The sequence below is a fragment of the Mustela nivalis genome, assembly GCF_964662115.1.
Source record: "Mustela nivalis genome assembly, chromosome: 1".
Lineage (NCBI taxonomy): Eukaryota > Metazoa > Chordata > Mammalia > Carnivora > Mustelidae > Mustela > Mustela nivalis.
The window spans coordinates 15,047,971-15,068,382 of record NC_139020.1 but is presented as its reverse complement, the minus strand read 5'-3'; the positions used below and the strand labels follow the sequence as shown (position 1 = coordinate 15,068,382).

The following is a 20,412-nucleotide window of genomic DNA, read 5'->3' as shown; positions in this document are numbered from 1 at the left end:
GTGAAAAGGATTAATGATGGTACTTTAATCTTTTTTTTTTTTTTCCCAGTGTGCCTCCCCCCCCCCCCCCCCCCGAGGCAGAGCACCTGCTCTCCTCCCCTTCGAAATACCTCGCTGGGCGTCAGCTCTGTCCTGGGCCTGTGGGAAGCGCTGGAGACTTGAGGGCGATAAATAAAATCTGTAGGAAAAGCTATACACCGTGTGCCAGCCTCGGCTGTTGACGTGCGCTGTATCAGCTAGTGGTCGATCTTAGGAGTTAGCTCTGACCATCTCCGTCTGATACAGGGAAACCGACGTTTGCAAATGGTAGTTTGTTCAATATCGCAGCGCTAGAAACGTTAAATTTAGGATTCCTAACCCTGATTACAAAATACGGGTTCTTAGCCATTAGCTGTATTGCTCTGTTCTGCTTCTTCTGGGTCCCAGAATCTTAAAACCCGATCTCTGTGCCTCCCCACATCACCATACGGCTGATTTCAAAAAGGTTGAATGGTAATAGAATATTTTTAGGAATAATTTCACTCTGTGAAAGTAACCCACTCTTATGGAAAATGCAGAAAACGTGAAGCAGAACGTTTTGACTCGACTTTTGTCCTTTGACTCGGACACTACCAAATTGTATATTTTTAAAAATTGGAACACATTTGCTGTGCCTTAAGGAATACTCAGAGGCATCAAGTGTATCATCAGTAATAACTTCTAATAATCACTTAAAATACATAATTATTGAAATAAAAACTTTTTTGCCATGTCAGATCTAATGATGTGTGAACCACTTGTTGGGAAACATTATAAGAGATCAGGGATTCTCAAAGTGTGACCCAGGCACCTCTGAGGCTCGCCAAGACCTTAGGGTCCTCAGTAGAAAACGATTTTTATAAGACTAAGACATGTGCTTTTTTAATTGGGGAGTTTTCCAGAAATTCACTATGTGTGTGATTAAAATAGTTTGCATGTAAAGGGCATGAGAAGCCACGTTTTTGTTTAGTTTTTTTAATTAATAAAAATAAAAATAGGGGTGCCTGGGTGGCTCAGTGGGTTGAAGCCTCTCCCTTCAGCTCAGGCCATGATCCCAGGGACCAGGGATGGAGCCCCATATTGGGCTCTCTGCTCAGCAGGGAGCCTGCTTCCTTCTCTCTCTCTGTCTGCCTGCCTCTCTGCCTACTTGTGATCTCTGTCAAATAAATAAATAAAATCTTAAAAAAAATTATACAAAATAATTTTTGTTTAAGTCAGTTTTTAATTTATAATACAACAAATATTGATAGCTTTAACTCACATAAACAAAAGCTCTTTGAGAACCTCAATTTTTAAGAGTAAAGGAATCCTAAGACTGAAAGGTTAGAGAACTATTGCAATAGATCAGTCTGGAATAACAGAACAACTCGAAATTTTCTTTTCTTTTTTTAACTCGAGATTTTCTTCTGGATTGGCTAAGAAATTAAAAAGTTTCATTCATCTGACTCAGAGCATTACTTATAAGCATAACCAACACAAAATAAAACTGAAAGGGGTTAAAAATGATACATGGTGACATTTTATTAAAAATGACTAAGGAATCAAATTTGATAAGGACTATGGGAAATTAAACTTGAGGACAACTATTGATGAATCAAGTTTCCATGGGAAGTTTATAGTAAAAGATCAATATCATTAATTTTAGTAAATTGAAAGGAAATGGAAAGAACTAAAATCAATTAAAATCTCCTGTATGGTAATTTACCAAAGGATTAAATTGATTTAATTGCTAAGGAAAATACTTTTTAGATGAAAAAATTCATTGATTTTTTTTTATTATTTGGGTTAAATTGTGTATTCATCATTATGGAATCAAAACCTCAAGGACAAAATTTCTGCTGGATCCTAATAGTAGGTCAAATATTCCTCACTTGGAATAGAAAATAACAAATTCTTAATATGGCTTCAAGCCCGAGGTACTTGTCCCTGCTTATCTCACATGTGTCTTCTTCTTGGCTTTCTCTCTTGGCCACAATAGTAGTTCATCCTGTCTGCTTTACTCTTCTGCCTCAGGATATTAGCTTCTATCTACTGTTCTCTCTACCTAGAATGGTCTTCTACTCGCTTTGGCTGAGTTAATTCTACTTCAGTAAACAGATACTTTCCTTAGAGAGCCTTTGATGATTCTCAAGACAGTTCCCATTGGTTACTTTAATAGCTTCTGTGTTTCCCCTTCATACCATTTGCCACAATTGTAATGACAAAATTAGTTAAAATCTTTCCTAACCAATAGGTGGGTGCTGTGTCATCAGCACCTATTAATGGGCATGATGCAGGGCTCCATCTCAGGACACTGAGATCATGGTTTAAGCAGAAACCAAGAGTTGGACACTCAACTGACTGTACCACCCAGGTGTTCCTAGTTTTGGATTTTATAATTTATTTTGTTTGGACTTACTATTTTACTTCATTTTTTGGTTAAAATCTCTTAATTTCCCTCTATACATTTAAATGTGTTTCTTTGTTTTCTGTTTTAATCAAATCTTGTTGGGCTTAGGGAACCTGTGTTCCCTTTCCATGTTTGGAAACAATCCCAGGGAGTCAGGCAGCTGGGATTCAGAGTATCACTGGACTTTGGAGGCTATGGCTTAGTTTGAATGCTCAGACATGCTTGTCCATGAATGGTGCTTTGCACTGAATCGCAGTGGATAAACAGAAAAAAGGGTGATAGATTTTAATGGATTAATTCCATGTAATCAAGAAAGCTGGTTCCATGTCAGTCACCCAGCAAACTAGATCATTCCTTCCAATCAGGGAGAAAAAGGAGTGAAGCACCAGGCCAAAATGATTGGGGAGAACCAGGGGAGTGCAAAGAAGCACACACCTCCTGATAGGTGACTTTTATGTCTTTATTTCCCTCTAAACTTTCCATTCCTAGCCTGTTATCTATGGAGTAGGGGTGAGGCTGTGGGACATTGAGCCTCAGACTACCATGTCTGTTTCACAGTGTTACAAGTTTCTGTCAAGCATGCATGAGGTAAGGAAGTTCAAGACCAAGCCCTAATTGATTTGGATGGTGAAGATACAATGAGCCACTTTCAGAATCAGTTTATTACTGACATTGACAATGAAAGGAAAATTAGCCAAAGGTGTCAGCTCCCTGGGGTTATTGTTCTACATGCAAAAAGAATGACACTGTGGGCATCTGTGTGGCTCAGTCAGTTAAGCCTCTGCCTTCAGCTCAGGTCATGATCCCAGGGTCCAGGGATGGAGCCCGCATTGGGCTCCCTGCTCAGCCAGGAGCCTGCTTCTCCCTCTCTGGCTCCCCCTGCTTGTGTTCCTTCTTTCGCTGTGTCTCTTTCTGTCAAATAAATAAATAAAAATAAGATTGTAAGGAAAAAAAAAAAAAAAAAGAATAGGATTAGCCGTAGCCATGCCTCATAAGAACCCTGGAGATGATGAGAAACTTCTTCATAACAGCTTCCCAGAGGGGATAGGGAGGTGTTGAACTTTTAGATCCAAGACAAGACTCTTGTCCAGGGTACCACATCAGCAAACTGAAACTTAAACAACTTTTGTGTTTCTGGAAACACTCTGCTGCCCAGAAGTGCAGTATATCCAGTCAACCAATCCCCAAATACCAAGCCAACCCTGGGCCTTCTCAATCCAAACAAGTTTGACTGTGTGGCCCCAGACAATCAGAAATTTCCTATTTGTTTTTTTCTTATTCTTTTTTCTTTTTTTTAGATTTTATTATTTATTTGAGAGACAGTGAGAAAGAATGAGAGAGAGAGAGACCATGAGAGAGAGACAGAGAGAGAGACCATGAGAAGGGGGAGGACCAGATGGAGAAGCAAACTCCCCGCCAAGCAGAGAGCCTGATGTGGGACTCGATCTGGGGACTCCAGGATCATGACCCAAGCCAAAGGTAGTCACTTAACCAACTGAGCCACCCAGGTGACCCATTATTCTTTATACTTTATCCTATTAGATCTTTTTGCCTTGCACTCCACTTTGTAGTTCTCCATAAGGTGACTGCTTCATGAAGTTTGAATTAAAGTTTGTTTTTATTTTTATTTATTTATTTGACAGAGAGAGATCACAAGTAGGCAGAGAGTCAGGCAGAGAGAGGAAGGGAAGCAGGCTCCCTGCTGAGCAGAGAGCCCGATACGGGACTCGATCCCAGGACCCTGAGATCATGACCTGAGCCGAAGGCAGCGGCTTAACCCACTGAGCCACCCAGGTGCCCCTAAAGTTTGTTTTTATCACCTACATTGTCTTCTTTAATTTTTTTTTTTTTTAGTGGAGGTAAGAGGGAAAAGGCCTTGGAGAAGCTCTTTGCAGGCCTCCCATCCTCTTGTAATCCAGGAGAATCCTAAAACATTCTGCCAAGACCCAGCTTAGTTTAGGATTGCCTTTGGCTGTGTGGTCTACACGAACAGACGCAAAGTCTACATGGATAGATGCAGATCCATTCTCCTAGTTTTTTGGCACAATTTTTCCTTGTGGCTATCTTCAGAGGGTTCACTCCAGCACTGATTCCTGGTCCTCAAAGAGGCACATCTTGCCCTTCCCTCATTTGAAAGCTTACCCTTCCTCCTCATTCTGCTGAAATAACACTTCTCTAGCCCCGTGTTGTTAGAGATCTTACAGCCTTTTGTTACCCTGGATTATTTCCTAATCTATAGAATATTGGCTTTCTAAAATATCACCAAGACAGCATGTTAATGAGACAAAGCTGAGTTTATTGTACTGCAAAGGGAACACTACTTTGATACACTCTTAGTAACGCCTTACTTTGAAGATGGCAAAGTTAGGACGTTTATGAGTTTCTGAAGTCCAGGCAATGAGGAGCGTGGGTCGGTTTGAATAAGGATCACGATATAGAATCGATGAACACAGCGAGATGAGGATTTGAGGCAAGGCGTTCAAAGAATCTTGAAACATAAACTGTCATTTGATCCTTTCTATTGAGGAGTTGGTGGATCTTTCAGGAACTTCCTTGAAAGTACAGTAAAGTTATTTGCAGCTTTGATGTTCCTGTGCCAGTGTTTTCTGGAATAGTTATGTTGATGATGACTTGCACTAGTAAAGTCATGCTTATGTGGACATCAAGCTGTGTAGACATCTCCCCTGTGTAGATGGTTTCAGTTCACTCCTGACTACTTTCCCTGGTGACCATCAAAGGGGATCCTCTCCAGATAATTAAATGTCTCTTGAGCTTAGCAAAAGGAAAGGTATCTTAGTCTGAGCGTTTCCATCGATCCAAATGCTGGTGATGGTGGTCATGTTTGGAATCAAAAGAGGGTGCTGGGTTGACCCTGAGCTGACAGAGGCAGATGCCCCTCTTGCTGACACCAATCCCCACACCTTGATCAAATATGTATCTTCTCTATTTTTGGTTGTTCAGCTGGACCTTGTTTCCCTTCCAGGGAATAAAATTCCTCTATTAGCATGTGGTGTAGTTGGGAACTTAAGACCTTATTTTAAAAATATCAAGTAAACCTGCCATATGTCTTCTGGCTACATTAATCGTTTTACTGAAGGAGGCTTTAAATCCCAGGTTTTGTTTCCTCTTTTCTTAGAGGGAAAAACTTCCATAGGAGGTGCTAGTTATGCCTTTGTTTTTCAAACTTACAGGAGGCAGAGATGATGGCTACCAAGGACTTTTAGTCAGTTCAGGCTGCCATAACAAAATATGCTGTTTTATTCTGAGGCCTCTTTCTTGGCTTGTAGGTGACTGCCATCCTGCTGTGTGCAAGACCTCTCATGTCACTTTCTTAGAAGGCACTGATTGTATTGTATCAGGACACCACCCTTAGGGCCTCATTTCACTTTAACTACCTCTTCATAGGCCAATCTCCAAATACAGTTACATTGGGGATGAGGGGTTCAACCTATGAATTTTGAGGCATTAATGTCAAAGCATTCTCCAGTCTTACAAGGACTTTTTTAGTCTTGATTAATTTTTCTGATAAATCAGCCGAGATTCACCTCAACGCACATATGGCCTTTAGCAGACTTCCCACTGTCTTCCGGATGTTGGGCCCCATTTCTGTCATCTTTGGACTTAAATTTATTCCATGAGTCCCCTAGCAGGAAGAACCATTTAAGCACTTGGTCTGTTAAAGAACAGATGGAGACATTCATCTGGCCTCAAAATATCCAAAGACAGATTTAATTTCCCATGAGCCATTTCTCTGGGACCCCTCTCCCCCCAAGGAGATGCTGAATGGTAAATTTCCCACCAACTTCATTTCCAAACAGAGGCTGCTCATTCTAAACAGTAAAACAAGGCACAAACCTTGAAAGGTCAGTTCTGTCTACTCTGGGAGCAGTATTACATGAGTTAGGCTCCTTGAGGTTGCACGGAAGAGAAATCATTTTAGAGGGTGTGGATTATTAAGGATTGCAAAAAAGTAAGAAATTGCATATCTATCCTAGGGTGAGATGACTTTTCATGTCTACTGCTACAGGTTGGTATCTCTGAGTTACTGTTTTTTTTTTTTAAATTTAATTTTATTATTTATTTGAGAGAGAGCAAGAGTGGCCGAAGGAGAGGGAGAAGCAGGCTCCCCACTGGGCAGGAAGTCTGATGCAGGGCTGGATCCCAGGGCCCTGGGATCATGACTAGAGCTGAAGGCAGATGCTTAACCCACTCAACCACCCAGGGGCCGCTCTGAGTTATTATTTTTATACCCAAGTTTATCTCTGTTTCTATGGTTTCTGCTTCTCTTCACCTCTTTCAACTCTTGGCCTATTTTTCTTCTCTCTACATCTTAGCTTCAGCTTCTTTCCTTGTCTCTATGTGTCTCTTAGCTGCCCTGTCCCCCTCAGGTGGGTCTCTGTGTGTTTCATATTTAAACATCCCAAGACAGAACATTCGGTCAGTTCAATGAATTGCTATCTAACAAAAAGGCCCCAGGTTCTGCTGAATTCTCAAATCAAGGCTACTACAAGCCTTTGTGACTGCCTTGGCCTAAGCAAGAATTGCTGGCACGCTTAATGGTGACCATGGGCCAGGATCATCTGTAACTTTCATGTAAGGAATGCCTTATGGCTCTTTTGTTCCAACATGGGCTGTTTGTGTGACCCACCTTCAGATCGTGTAAGATAAGATAAGTAGTCCAGCCAGTCTGTCTAAGGCAATGCTTAGTGAACAGCTCCCCTGAAGTCTTTCTGGATCAAAGCAAAGTAAAAAGAAATGAAATTTGTTATCCTTAATCACTCCCTGAGTATTAACCATTCTGAGAATGGAGATTTTAACTGTATGAACGGGATCATTTTCCTTACTTTAAATATTGGCTTAATTGCCCCATGCTGATTTGTGCCTAGCCAGGACTGATCTGGTTAGGTTACCAGGATAAGAAAGGGGAAATGGAACAAGACATGTCTAGATTCCATAGGCAATGCCTCAGATCACTGGAGACGGATGACATCTCTGTCTCAGGGCCTGAGAGACAAGTTCCCCTTCTGTGTTTACTAAAGGATTGCTGATATGCTGAAACTGTGCTCATCAGTCCCTCTTATAGAAAAAAGAGGAGTTACCGCCATAGCTCCTCTGATGGACATGCGAGACTAGTGCCCTTGTGCCGACCTGTGTTGCAGAGGCCAGGAAGCCCAAATTGTACTTCCCAGGTTCCCTTGTGGTTATGGTCCTAGGTATCAATGAGTCTCCAGCAGTTATACACACTCATGTGAGAGGTGGAAGGAAGGTGGTAAGGAGACCTAGCTGATTTTCGTGAGGACTTGTTGTGTCCTCCAGCAGATAGGGTCAAGACAGGATGCATTTTTGGCATCCCAATTCCATAGTTAGACTCCAAAAATGTGTGGCCAGGAGAAAGCTTCTGCATCCTGTCTTTGGACTCTCTGCATCAGAGCTGTGGTGGGGTACTCCTGATCTCTCACACTGTCTGGTGGTGTTTCTTGACTCTCAACTGTCCCATCATGTAGAAAGTATAGTTCCCAACGTGGGTCAGTTCTGTGACACCCAGGATTTATTCCTGGAAGCTTGCCACTCCTTCCTATCACGGATGTTTCAAGAATCTTGATTCCTTGTACTAAGGCCTTTCTGCTTGTAATACTTGAGTGGTTTCTGTTTTTACATGGGATGTTGATTGAGAAGTTCCTGTGTGTATGATTTTTAGGAAGCTGAAAGCACTCATGGCCAGCCTTGTGAGCTAACATAGGAAATGAAATTTGGAACTCATTCAGGATCTTGCCAAATCCAATTTTTACTCGGATTTTTAAAAGTCTTGTTTTTAAACTTAATTTCTTGTGGCTGGCCCAGACCTGGCATATAGAGCTGAGAGGAAAGATTTTGAGATGAATCTGGTAAGGATGTTTGACGACACCCCAATAGCAAACAGTATGAGACTCCCCTTTTCTCAAATTTGTAATTTGAGATAAAGTGCTTTCTTTCTAGTGTATGCAGAGAACATTTTCTTTCATAGTCTTTCTGATTTAAAAGGTCAAATTAAATAAGTCCCTTCGTGAAGATTTTCTGTTACTAAAATGGTTTATGGTCTGTTGGTGATTGGCCTTTCTAACTTTGTTCTGATGGACAAAGTATATAATGTATCCTGCTCTCCAACCTTTTAAAAAAAGATAAATCCTCTGCCCTTTTCTAATTATGGATTTATCAGATTACTGTTTCTTTAAAAAAAATATTTTAGCTACTTTCTTGTCGCAAATTGCAAGTCCAGGTTTCTCAGGCCAATATTCTATAGAAGGAACAGGCTTTTGGTAAAACTATTCCACAGTAAAGTATTTTTCCTCTCTGTATATTTTATACAGAAATCTTTCTGTAGAAGATAAGATCATATGAGATAAATAAGGACTGTATGTAGTCTCTACTATAGGCCTGTTTTCATGGATGTCAAACATTTCATTACTTTTCCTTTTTATGTGACTTGTCGGGAAAAGTCATCTCATCATTCCTCCATTATTTTTATTTTATGGGCTCTATGAATCTTACACCTTTCATGTTTCTTTCTTAAACTGCTGGAATTTTTGAGCCAAATGTATATATTAGAGTCCCCCAATAATGGGTCAGTGATCAAAGGAGCAAGACTGATGCAAAGCAAAGGTCAAGCAAAGCTTTATTTCATGCCAAGCATTGAGAATCAGACCGACCAGTAGGGGCCGTCTCTTACAAAGAGGCGATGACCCTTCCCAGCCTCACAGACTAACTTTTATAGAGGTGGTTGAGCCTGGCTTATACACAGGTGGCCAATGAGATTGCAATACACAGGGAAAACTGCATAGTCATGCTACGTTGGCAATACGGGTGGCCAACTGGATTTCAACTTACAATAGTAAATATATGCACGCCCTACTGCACGCCCTTGTATCAGGGCTTTGCAAGTAAGTTCCTGGGCGGGGCGGTGGGTGGGTGGGCAGGGTCAATCTAAGTTTACAACCAAATGGCTCCCTCTGGCTAATCAGGCCCTTACAGTATAGGTCTTCTGTGTAAGATAAAATCTTCCGTGTAAGATAAGAACAAGATAAGGCGTTCCCATCTTTTTATTTATTTTTTTAAAATCTTTACTCAGTATTTGGTTCTGTGGATAGCAACTAGTTATAGACTAACCAGTACAACATTGAACGCAATCTAGAATCCCATATAGAAGTTGTATCATAACACCTGTGTGAAGATCTGGGTTTGGAAGAACAGTTTTCTGATCAATTGAACAATTGTCTCAAAATGAATAAAACAGGAATGTTTGAAACCCTCCTTTCTTTTTACTCATTTCCTAATATTTAATATTAATTTTGGATGAGCTAATGGAATCCCTCCCTACTCCCATTCAGGGTAAAAGTAGTAAATATTATCTACTAATATCACCAAGCTCTAGAAATGACTTGACCAACCCTTGGTCTGATTTTCTAATATTACATAAAAGAGTAGCTCAAATTCAGGCACAGCAGTAGTTAGTGATTGCTGTATCAGCTATCAGTTGTTGCCTCCGTTATCAAAGGCATGAGACTGAGACAAAGTAAAAGTTATGCAAAGTCTTATTCTATGCCAAGCATTGGAAGTTAGACTGACCAGCCAGGGGAACGAGGCTGAGACAAAGTGAAAGTTATGTAAAGCTTTATTCTATGCCAAGCATTAGAAGTCAGACTAACCAGGGCCACCTCCAAAGAGAACGACGGCCCCTTGGTCTTACAGGCTAGTTTTATAGGGCACAACCGCAGACATCTACATATGTGGCTTTGGCTGATTGGATGTCTCCTCCCTGTGTGTTTTAGTAATGGTTACCCGAGACCGATACTACTTAGTAACTGCTGAGGTGTTTATTAAACAACAAAATGGCCTTGTTTTAGGTATGTGTTTTAGCAACAGTTACCTGGAACTGATATCAGTAACTGCTGAGGCATTTATTAAACAACAAAATGTCTACCTAGGCAACATGGAGTCACTATGGCTAAGTAGGCCCAGGCAGGCCGTAGGGGTTTAACAGGTTTTAATGTGGAATTGGCCCCAACATCAATAGCAAACCATTCCAAAGCTTAGTGGCTTGAAACAACAACTACTTACCATTTCTCACACATATAGGGCTGGTTGGGCACTTTGTTTGATTTGGACCAGGCTTTGTTGTATTAGGGCAAGGACAGTCAGCTGGTGGGCAGGCTGGGAATTAGCAGGTTAGGAGGCCTCAAATGGAACAATTTAGCTGTGTCTCACATGGCTTCATCCTCCAGCAGGCTACCTGTTCTGGTGCTCACTGAAATGGAGAGTTCCAAGAGAGCAAGACAAAATGAAGAAGCCCTTTTCCAAATTTGCTACTACCCCACTGGCTGAAGTAGGACACATGGCCCAGGCCAAAATCAGTGTGAGTGGGCAGTATCAGAGAGCATAGACGCAAGGATGTTTGACAATTGAGGACCCCAGTGCAATCAGTCTACCATAGTCACTCAAACTTCAATCGCCCTTTCTGGTCAGAGTTTTCTAACATTCACTGGCTTTTTTTCAACAATTCCACTCAACGGGTTATCTTGGGAAAATATCAGGATGAATGTGTCTTTTGTAAGGCTCACTAGAAAGCAGTATTACTTGAATTAAGATTTCCTCCAGTGTTTTACTGAGGTTTTTTCTTTTTCTTTTTCTTGAGCCACAGTGAATAGCTGGTAATATCTGTACAAAAAAGATGCAAGCAAAAAAATTAGTGTGGCTATTCTTTGTTTGTCGAGCTTTGGTAGCCTTTCCATTTATTTATATTTCTAAGTGAATTCAGAAATTTTTGCAGGGCATGCTGTCCATCCATTCTAAAGGTACTTGGGTGTTTACCTCGGTTAGTTCTTCAGGTTTCCCTGCTTATTTTGCTGCACAGAATATCTGTACCCTAGAATTCTAGTTTGAGAATATAACTTTTAATCATCCCTTATCCCTATTAGAGCCTAATTGCAAAAATTTATGTTTGTGAGAAACCCCCAAGTGCCATACAGTTCATTCCCCTTTAGATAACAAATTTGTTGTTGGATCAAGCCAGACCACCAAAATTCTAGTTATGTGGAGAATTGAGTTTGACATTGCATTTTGGTATCATGCCATTGTCTTGAAACAACAACTACTTTACAACTACTTTACAGCCAAATGTAATGGACTGTATGTAGTCTCTACTCTAGGCCTGTTTTCGTAGATGTCAAACATTTCATTACTTTTCCTTTTTATGTGACCTGTCGGGAAAACTTATCTCATTATTCCACCATTGTTTTTATTTTATGGCCTCTATGAATCTTACACCTTTTGTGTTTCTTTCTTAAACGGCTGGAATTTTTGAGCCAAATGTATAGTGCAGCTCTGTCAACCATAGATGCCAACGGCGCACCATTTCTGTATACTACTCTTACTACTTGATTTGTTATTTTCTTGCTTGTTCTTTCTTTCTTTCTTTTTTTTTTTTTTTTTTGCTCAGACTATCTCAGCTTAAAAGAAATCTTTATTGACTTTATTTGTTGTTTTTTTTTTTTAATAAGCCACATCAAATCCTTTATGAAATGTGATAGGATAAAACATATATGTATTTAAAGTATAAGTTTATGGACTTACAGATGATTTGAGGATGATTCAAGGGTTTAGAAACTTCACTTCAGAATAATTTTTTTTTTTTTTTTTACTAATTTAGGGAGAGGAATTTGTAGTTTTTGCTAGAAACACAACCAACTATGAGTACAACAATACCAAAGTTTAAAACAAACTTAAGAACTCACATTACTAAATGTAGATTCTATTAGAAATAATAAGGGGAAGGGTTAAGTGTCTGACTCTTGATTTAGGCTTAGGTCATGATCTCAAGGTCATGAGACTAAGCCAGGCATCGGGGTCCATTCTGGGGGTGGATCCTGCTTAGGATTCTCTCTCTGCCTCTTCCTCTGCCGCTCTCCTACCACCCCTGTGCCGTCATGTGCTCCCTTGATCTCTTTTTCTCTCTCTGAGAAAAAAAAGGGGAACTAAAGGATCATTCTAGAATTATTTTCCTTAAGGTATAGACACTAATTTATTCATATAAGATGGTCCCTGATGTCTTTTGGGTACTTAGCGCATGAGCCAGTACTTATTTTTGTGGTTGGATTAAAAAAGGATGCTTGATGGTTCAAATGCTTATCAGCCATCGTCATGCTTGCTTGTCCTATTCTTAATGTTTTGGCTATTTTTATTACAATGATTTCCACTAGGATTTTCATTAGGGCCAGTCTAAGGGAGATAAAAGTAAGAACAGATCCATGTGTCTATTTATGTAGTAGTTGGCTAGCAAAATTATTTTCTCATTGCTATTTGATTTAACTATTTTCTGTTCCTTCACAAATATTCACTGTTCTGACTGTGCCAAATCACACTACTGAGGTGAAAGTTAAGTCACAGCAGGAATCCTGGTCAAGAAGAAGGATATGGCTACCAAAAATCCCCTTCCAGAAGATCTTTTTATCCCGCTACATCATCATACAGGGATTTTGGACAACTTAGGCAAACAGGCTAGCAACACTTGGAAATTAACTTTGTGAGACGAGTAAGATAATTTATGCATAAATGAGAGACACAGAGAAGGAATATGTTCAGAAAATGCAGTATTACACAGTCAGTTGTCTCAAGATGACTCTCAAGCTTTGCCAAAAAATTACAAAAGAAAATGGAAAACATGTTAGTAAGGAAACTGCATCCTCAAGCCCACTACTTTCTTCTCATTTGAGGTACAAAATGACTCTTAGGCTCTTACCTGGAGCCTTTTGGACTGAGAATTATTGTCAAAAAATACCACTCATTCCCATAAGCTTTATACTGTGGTCTAGTTTCTCCCTCAGGGTAAATAAGAACAGGTGTGAGAATGCAAAAGCTAACTATCAGACCTACTGACAGTAGTAAGGATAGATAATAGCCAGGCAGACAAGAGCCTGATATTCTTTTTTTTTTTTTTTTTTTAAAGATTTTATTTATTTATCAGAGAGAGAGAGTGAGCACAGGCAGATAGAATGGCAGGCAGAGGCAGAGGGAGAAGCAGGCTCCCTGCCGAGCAAGGAACCCGATGAGGGACTCGATCCCAGGACGCTGGGATCATGACCTGAGCTGAAGGCAGCTGCCTAACCAACTGAGCCACCCAGGCATCCCAAGAGCCTGATAGTCTTAAAGGATATGTAAAGGACTAGAGGAGCCAAAGTGGGGCTATTTGGTGAACTGACAAAGTGTGGCTATTTGGAGAACTGACTGTAGGCAGCAGTGAGTTACTCTTGAGGTGATCTTTGGATGACAAAAGACAAAACAAATAATGATACTTGCATCTTGTTTAAGTGGTGAGTGAAGATGTTAAATACATTTAAATTCTCTCAAAAATGATGAGAAAACATCTTTTGACCCTTGATGGGGGAAGCTTCACTTTTCTGGAAAATTCATTTATGGAGGAAACCTCATTCCCCCAATTAATACTGGGGGATACATGAGTTAAGTGTCTCTATGTTTAATAGTATTAAATGCTAATGACATAGTTAGTGTGTTGTTTGAAGAAAAGATGTGATGGCTTTTATGTAGAACCCTAATTCTTTACCACACCTGTGAAAGACAAGAGGGGTAGTTCAATTATTTCTATGCAAAGAGGGGCACCTGGGTGGCTCAGTTGGTGGAGCATCTGCCTTTGGCTCAGGTCATGATCTCGGGGTCCTGGGACTGAGCCCTGTACCAGACTCCCCTCTTAGTGCAGAATCTACTTCTCCATCTTCCTCCCTTCTCTCCACTTGTGCTCTCTCTCTGTCTTTCTCAAATAAATAAATAATAAATAAAATATTTAAAAACAATTATTTCCATGGAGAAACCAAGCAGTTCACATCATTGAAATTTCAGGAGTTAGATGGGATGTGGCAACAGATCTCACTGTATGCTAGCCCTCTCCCAATCTTTTCCCATAAGATCCTCAGTCATAGCCCTGTTTTGATTAAAAATAGGGTAGGACAAATGTAAAAAAGCAACAGAAAGAAATGAACTCTGGAAATCTTACAGCCAACTATTACTGTTGGCAACCTCTGGGAAGTCTACAGGAGGTCAGTCGCCTGTTTATTGAAGTGCTGATTGAAACTCTGGGACACCGGTTCTTTCCCTTAATACAAAACCAGTTTCAAGCCAAGTCACTTAAGACCTTTTGAAAACCTTCTCCAAAATAGCATGTGATATCCTGAGGAAAAAATAAACCATGATTTAGTAAACGAAATGATCCACATAGTAAGGATGGCTTTATATGGTGTTCTCACAGAAAGAGAAGGCACAGATGATCAAGTGTGGCCGGGGGTGGGGTGGGGGGGAATCTTTGGCGCACCCATGTGAGTTCCAACTTGAAATGGACTTCTCCATATTCCCAGCCCAGGAAGTTTTTGCTCCCCACCAGCTCTGGGAAATGGGTGGAAAGATTCATACTAACCCTGGGAAATAGAAAGTCCACTTACCTGGCAATGCTCCGGGAGAAATTAAGGAAGGTTTAAGGCATTTCATAGTGACCATGGAATTAAGTCTTGTTCCTTCAGATTGATTTTGCCAGAGGCACATTGTTATTTCATTCCAGAGGGCAAAAATCAAGGCTAGTGAACAGTGCTGGCCCAAGATTCGACTTCAGTTTAACTGATGACAATCATCATGAGAAAGACCACAGAGCAAAAGAGGGGCCACAATGATGAGAATTTGGTGTTATGGTGCTTGACAACTCACTCCTATCCTCTATTCAGGCCTTGTTCTCAGGTAATATTACATTACTTTGACCCTGACTTTTTATTTTATTGCTTTAAGACTTTATTTGTGGGGTGCCTGGGTGGCTTAGTGGGTTAAGCCCCTGCCTTCGGCTCAGGTCATGATCTCAGGGTCCTGGGATCAAGCCCCGCATCGGGCTCTCTGCTCAGTGGGGAGCCTGCTTCCTTCTCTCTCTGCCTGCCTCTCTGTCTACTTGTGATCTGTTGAATAAATAAATAAATAAAAATCTAAAAAAAAAGACTTTATTTGTTTATTTATTTGAGAGAGAGAGAGAGCCTGCGAGCAGGGGAGGAGCCGAGGGACAGGGAGAAGCAGACACTGTGCTGAGCACGGAGCCCGATGAGGGGCTTGATCCTATAACCCTGAAATCGGACCGCAGCCGAAATCAAGAGTCAGACACTCAGCTGACTGAGCCACCCAGGTGCTCCAACCCCGACTTTTACATGAATGAAGATCCTGGGCCTTACAGTATTATATGTCCGTGTTGTTCATGTGGCCACAATGACAACATATCTTGTTGAGTGTGAGCTGTGCACCATGCATTTGCTGTGTGGAACTCTTCACGGAGGTTTTCTCATTTAATCTTTAATAACCGCTCCGATGAAAATCCTCTAATGACTTCCAAGGGCACTTGTAATAAAACTAGACCCTCTAACAGGGGCCCTAAGGCTCAGTGTAATGCCTCCTCTTTCTATCTCACATCCTGCTTCTTTCCCACTCGCTCTGCTTCCTTTTATTCTTAAAACACACCAAGCTCACTCCTTCCTTGGAGCTTTTCCACCAGAGGTTCTTTCTGTCCGGACAGTTCTTCTAGACCTTGGCGCAGACGGCTCCTGGTCACTGAGGTCCCGGATGAAATCTCACCTTGCAGAGAAGGTTAGCTTGATCACCCTGTCCAGAGTACGTCCTGATACCCTTTCACGTCGCTCTGCTTTATTTTCATCAAAAACCTAACACTCCCTGAAAATGTTCCTGTCGAGTGATTTAAAAACTCTGTCTCTGCTCATTTGAATGTCAAGTTCCTGAGCATTTGGATCCTACATATTCATTATTATTATGTTCCCAGCTCTCAGAACAGTGCTTGGCACATGATAGGTATTCAACATGAACTCCAGTTTCCAGAGCAGGAAGCCAAAGCACTAAGGGGTTAAGATACCTGTCTTTGGCCACACGACTCCTAAGATGCATGAAGGATTTATCCAGGCTTAATTCCAAAGCTAATTTTCCTAACCACCATACTATGACACAGATTAATAGATCTCTTTCCATCAAACCTGGACTATTGGAAGGATTACGCTGAAAACAAAACTTCGATGCCCAAGAGCAGAGTTCTGGTTGTGTTTAAATCTACTAAGTTAATTGAGTGGGTTAAGAACTTCTGTACTGAACCACTGTGCACTTTTTTTCTAAGCCACAATTAAATAACACCCATATTTCTCCAAAGTGCTGAATTTCAAGACTGTGCCCTCAGTAGAGAGCAGAGCTGTGAAAATATGTGCACTTTTGTCCTAATAACTGTGATCAAGATAGATGCGTTCATTTTTTTTTCAGGAGTTTATGTGAAGTGAAGCTTAAATAGACATATAATGTAGGCCATTCTAAATATTCTTTTTTTTTTAAAGATTTTATTTATTTATTTGTCAGAGAGAGCGAGCACAGGCAGACAGAGTGGCAAGGAGAGGCAGAGGGAGAAGCAGGCTCCCTGCAAGGAGCCCAATGTGGGACTCGATCCCAGGACTCCAGGATCATGACCTGAGCCGAAGGCAGCCGCTTAACTAACTGAGCCACCCAGGCATCCCTAAATATTCTTGATTAAGAAGTTTAAATATAAGCATAAGAAACAGCAACGAATAAACGCTATCCCCCTTTGTTGCATTTTCCTGCATTTGCTTATTTTAAGATATGTGATCTATATTTGATAAACAGTATGTAAGTTTGCAGTCTTGCACTACATTTTCATCATATTTTGATTTATGTGTAAGGACTAAATATAATTTCTGGGTTCTTCCATCTCCTTCTCTTAAGTTATTTAACATCCTGCAAAGTTTAATTTAACCATGCTAGTTTTATTTGATAGGTTAAGTGGAATTAAATTGGTTTTAAAATAAATTACACTGCAAATAATAAAAATGCTAATAGGAAATATATTCCTTAACACTAATGCTATATTTCTTGAGGTTCTTGAAGCCCAGTTATTATTATCATTACAGACAGTCTTAGCCTGCAATTGACCAATTTATGGATGAATTTTAGTAAGACAAAGAAAGGTGTTTGTGCATGGGTACGTGTGAGTGTGTGTGTGTGTGTGTGTGTGTGTGTTGAAGAAGGCAAGACAGTCTACCCTTTGTGGTTCTGCTTTCTCTGACGTCACAGAGACAAAGAATTTCCTTCATTTCTCTTCTTTAGTTTGGAAATCTTGGGTGTGATTGTCCCATTGAGTGAGCTTCTTTTTTTAGCAACATAAGAAGCTAACAAGCTCCTGGTGCTGGGCTATCTGCTATGGGTGTGTCAGAATTACCTTTCATCTCTGAATCCAGAAGCTGGGAAGGCTGCTCATACTGTTGGAGAAAAAGAGGATGGGCTCCTGAGATACCCAGTTGAGCCTTATATTTTTTTTCTCATAAAAATACTGCTATATTATTGTTTGATGGGTTTATTAATGTAATGTGTATTTATATTTTTGCAAACTTGCCCTGGAACAAATGAGAAAAAGAGTTTTAATTCTAAATGACCAGTGAATAAGCGGCCTTTGGGAAGATAACCCCTTCCTAAGTTGAGGGATGCTTACTGTTATGCACTTCACTCTATTAAGTTTGTAGCTGGTGAATGTTTGTGATCTTACTGTGTCTTGATCTTGTCTGTGAAGTTGGGCTTTGAAACATATATGACATATTAACCTCATGAAGGCATCGTATAGAAACAAGCAGCATGCATCTCTAAGTTGCATTTGACCTTATGGCTCTGTCTTTACATAGGTTTTATATAAAAGGTGTGTCTGAGGGGTTCAAAGAGTGAAAGAAAGAAAAAAAATGAAAGGAAAGAAGGAAGGAGGGAAAGAGGGCAGGACAGAAGAAAAGAAGAAAGGGTTGGCATGACGTAACACTAGTTTCTCATTATCAAACCTGTTTTCTTGCCTTTATTTTCATCATTATTGAATTCATGATAAAAACTGTAAAAGTAGTAACGTGACATGTAATTCATTCATTCATTATTTTTTTACAGACTCCTTCACTGTGCCAATTTTTTCCCCTCTGGTACAGTATACTTACTGATTATACTGGACAAGATAGGGCTTCCCAAGCCCTTCCCCTTCTTCAGAGGGTCTGGGATGGAAACTGTGGAGGTTGGGAGATTCTCAGTGTGTTGGGGGATGAGTTAGGCAAGGACTCCCCAGCAGGTGGGGACTTCCTTCTTCCTCTTGCTCTTGCTGGGACTTGTTGTCCAGGGAACTCTTAGTCTTTGGAGGCCATGTGGACCATAAGGTCCACCACGTGGTTGCTGTAGTCAAATTCATTGTCATACCAGGAAATGAGCTTGACAAAGTGATCATTGAGAGCAATGACTGGGGACGCGGGAGGCCATGCCAGAGATCTTCCCATTCAGCTCAGGGATGACCTTGCCTACAGCCAGTAGAAGAGATGATGTTCTGGTCAGCCCCTTGGCCATCATGCCACAGGTTCCCAGAGGGGCAGCTTCTGGGTGGCAGTGATGGTGTGGACTGTGGTCATGAGTCTCTTCACGATGCTGAAGCTGTTGGGAATGACCTTGGCCAGAGGGGTCAAGCATTTGGTGGTACAGGAGGCATTGCTGACAATCTTGATGCAGTTGTCACTCTTCTCATGGTTCATGTGCATCACAAACATGGAGGCATCAGCAGAAGGAGCAGAGATGATGACCCTCTTGGCCCCACCCTCCAAGTGAGCCCCAGCCTTCTCCAGGGTGGTGAAGACCCCAGTGCACTCTACAACATACACAGCACCAGCATCGCCCTATTTGAGGTTGGCAGGATCTCAATCCTGGAAGATGGAGATGGGCTTTTCATTGATAACAAGTTTTCCGTTCTCATCCTTGATTGCAGAGAATTTGCTGTGGGTGGAATCATACTGGAACATGTAGACCATGAAGTGGAGGTCAATGAAGGGGTCACTGATGGCGACAATATCCACTTTGCCAGAGTTAAAAGCAGTCCTGGTGACCAGGCGCCCAAGATGGCCAAATCCCCAAATCTGTTCACTCGCACCTTCGCCATCACGTCTCGGGGGTCGGGGTCGAGGCTGACTCTGCACCAGAAGATGCGAAGATGTGGCTGTCTGTCCAACCAGGAGGAGCAGAGAGCCACTGGGCTGATTTTCTTTTAAAATTCTACTAAATAGCCTGCAGAGGGTGCACTTTCCTTAATTTAGGTCCTTCCAACCACTTACTGACCAAAAAAAGGACAAACTGTTTCATAAGATTAAAAACAGTTATCTTGTCATTCATGACAACATAGAGGGACCTAGAGGGTATTATGCTATGTAGAACAAGTCAGACAGAGAAGAACAAGTACCATATGATTTCGCTTACATGCGGAACCTAAAAACAGGACGAATGAACAAAACCCAGCAACAGACTCATAAATACAGGGAACAAACCGGTGGCTGCCAGAGGGGAGCGGTGGGGGGAGCTGGGTGAAACAGGGAAAGGAGATTAAGAGATACAAATTTCCAGGTATAAAATGAATGAGTCACAGAGATGTAAAGCACCGCGTAGGGAATATAGTCAATAACGTTATGATAACGTATGGTGACAGATGGTGACTACATCTGCACCGCTGAGCCTTATGTAATGTATAGAATTTCCAAATCCTCATGCTGCACACCTGAAACTCACATAATATTGTATGTTAGCTAAGCTTCAATAACAGAAATTTAAAAAAAATATATATATATAATAAAAAAGGTACAAGTTCTCTTTTCTTTCTGCTTTCTATCACACAAAATGGAGTATGTAAAATGGAATATGTAAAAAGCATAGGAAATAGTCTTTTTTACTTTTCTACTAATACAAAAATCAGTTGTAATGTCTTCCTTGCTTTATGTGGAGCTAGGATCATCAAGCCTGTGTCCTCCCTTACGTACTGACGTTTTTTTCTTTTTTTAAAAATTTGCTACATTCTTGGGGCTTCCTTTTTTCCTCACTCTTTTGTGTATGTGTGTGTGTGTATCCCTAACTAAAAACAAGCAGAA

The 20,412-nt window shown here is 40.9% G+C and overlaps 1 pseudogene across 1 annotated transcript; it reads right to left on the bottom strand.

Annotated features, from left to right (window-relative positions):
* Positions 1-18,733: 18,733 nt before the first annotated feature.
* Positions 18,734-19,442, bottom strand: LOC309869707 (glyceraldehyde-3-phosphate dehydrogenase pseudogene; annotated as a pseudogene). The gene has a single exon. The product of its transcript is annotated as a glyceraldehyde-3-phosphate dehydrogenase pseudogene (transcript).
* Between the last annotated feature and the right edge of the window lie 970 nt (positions 19,443-20,412).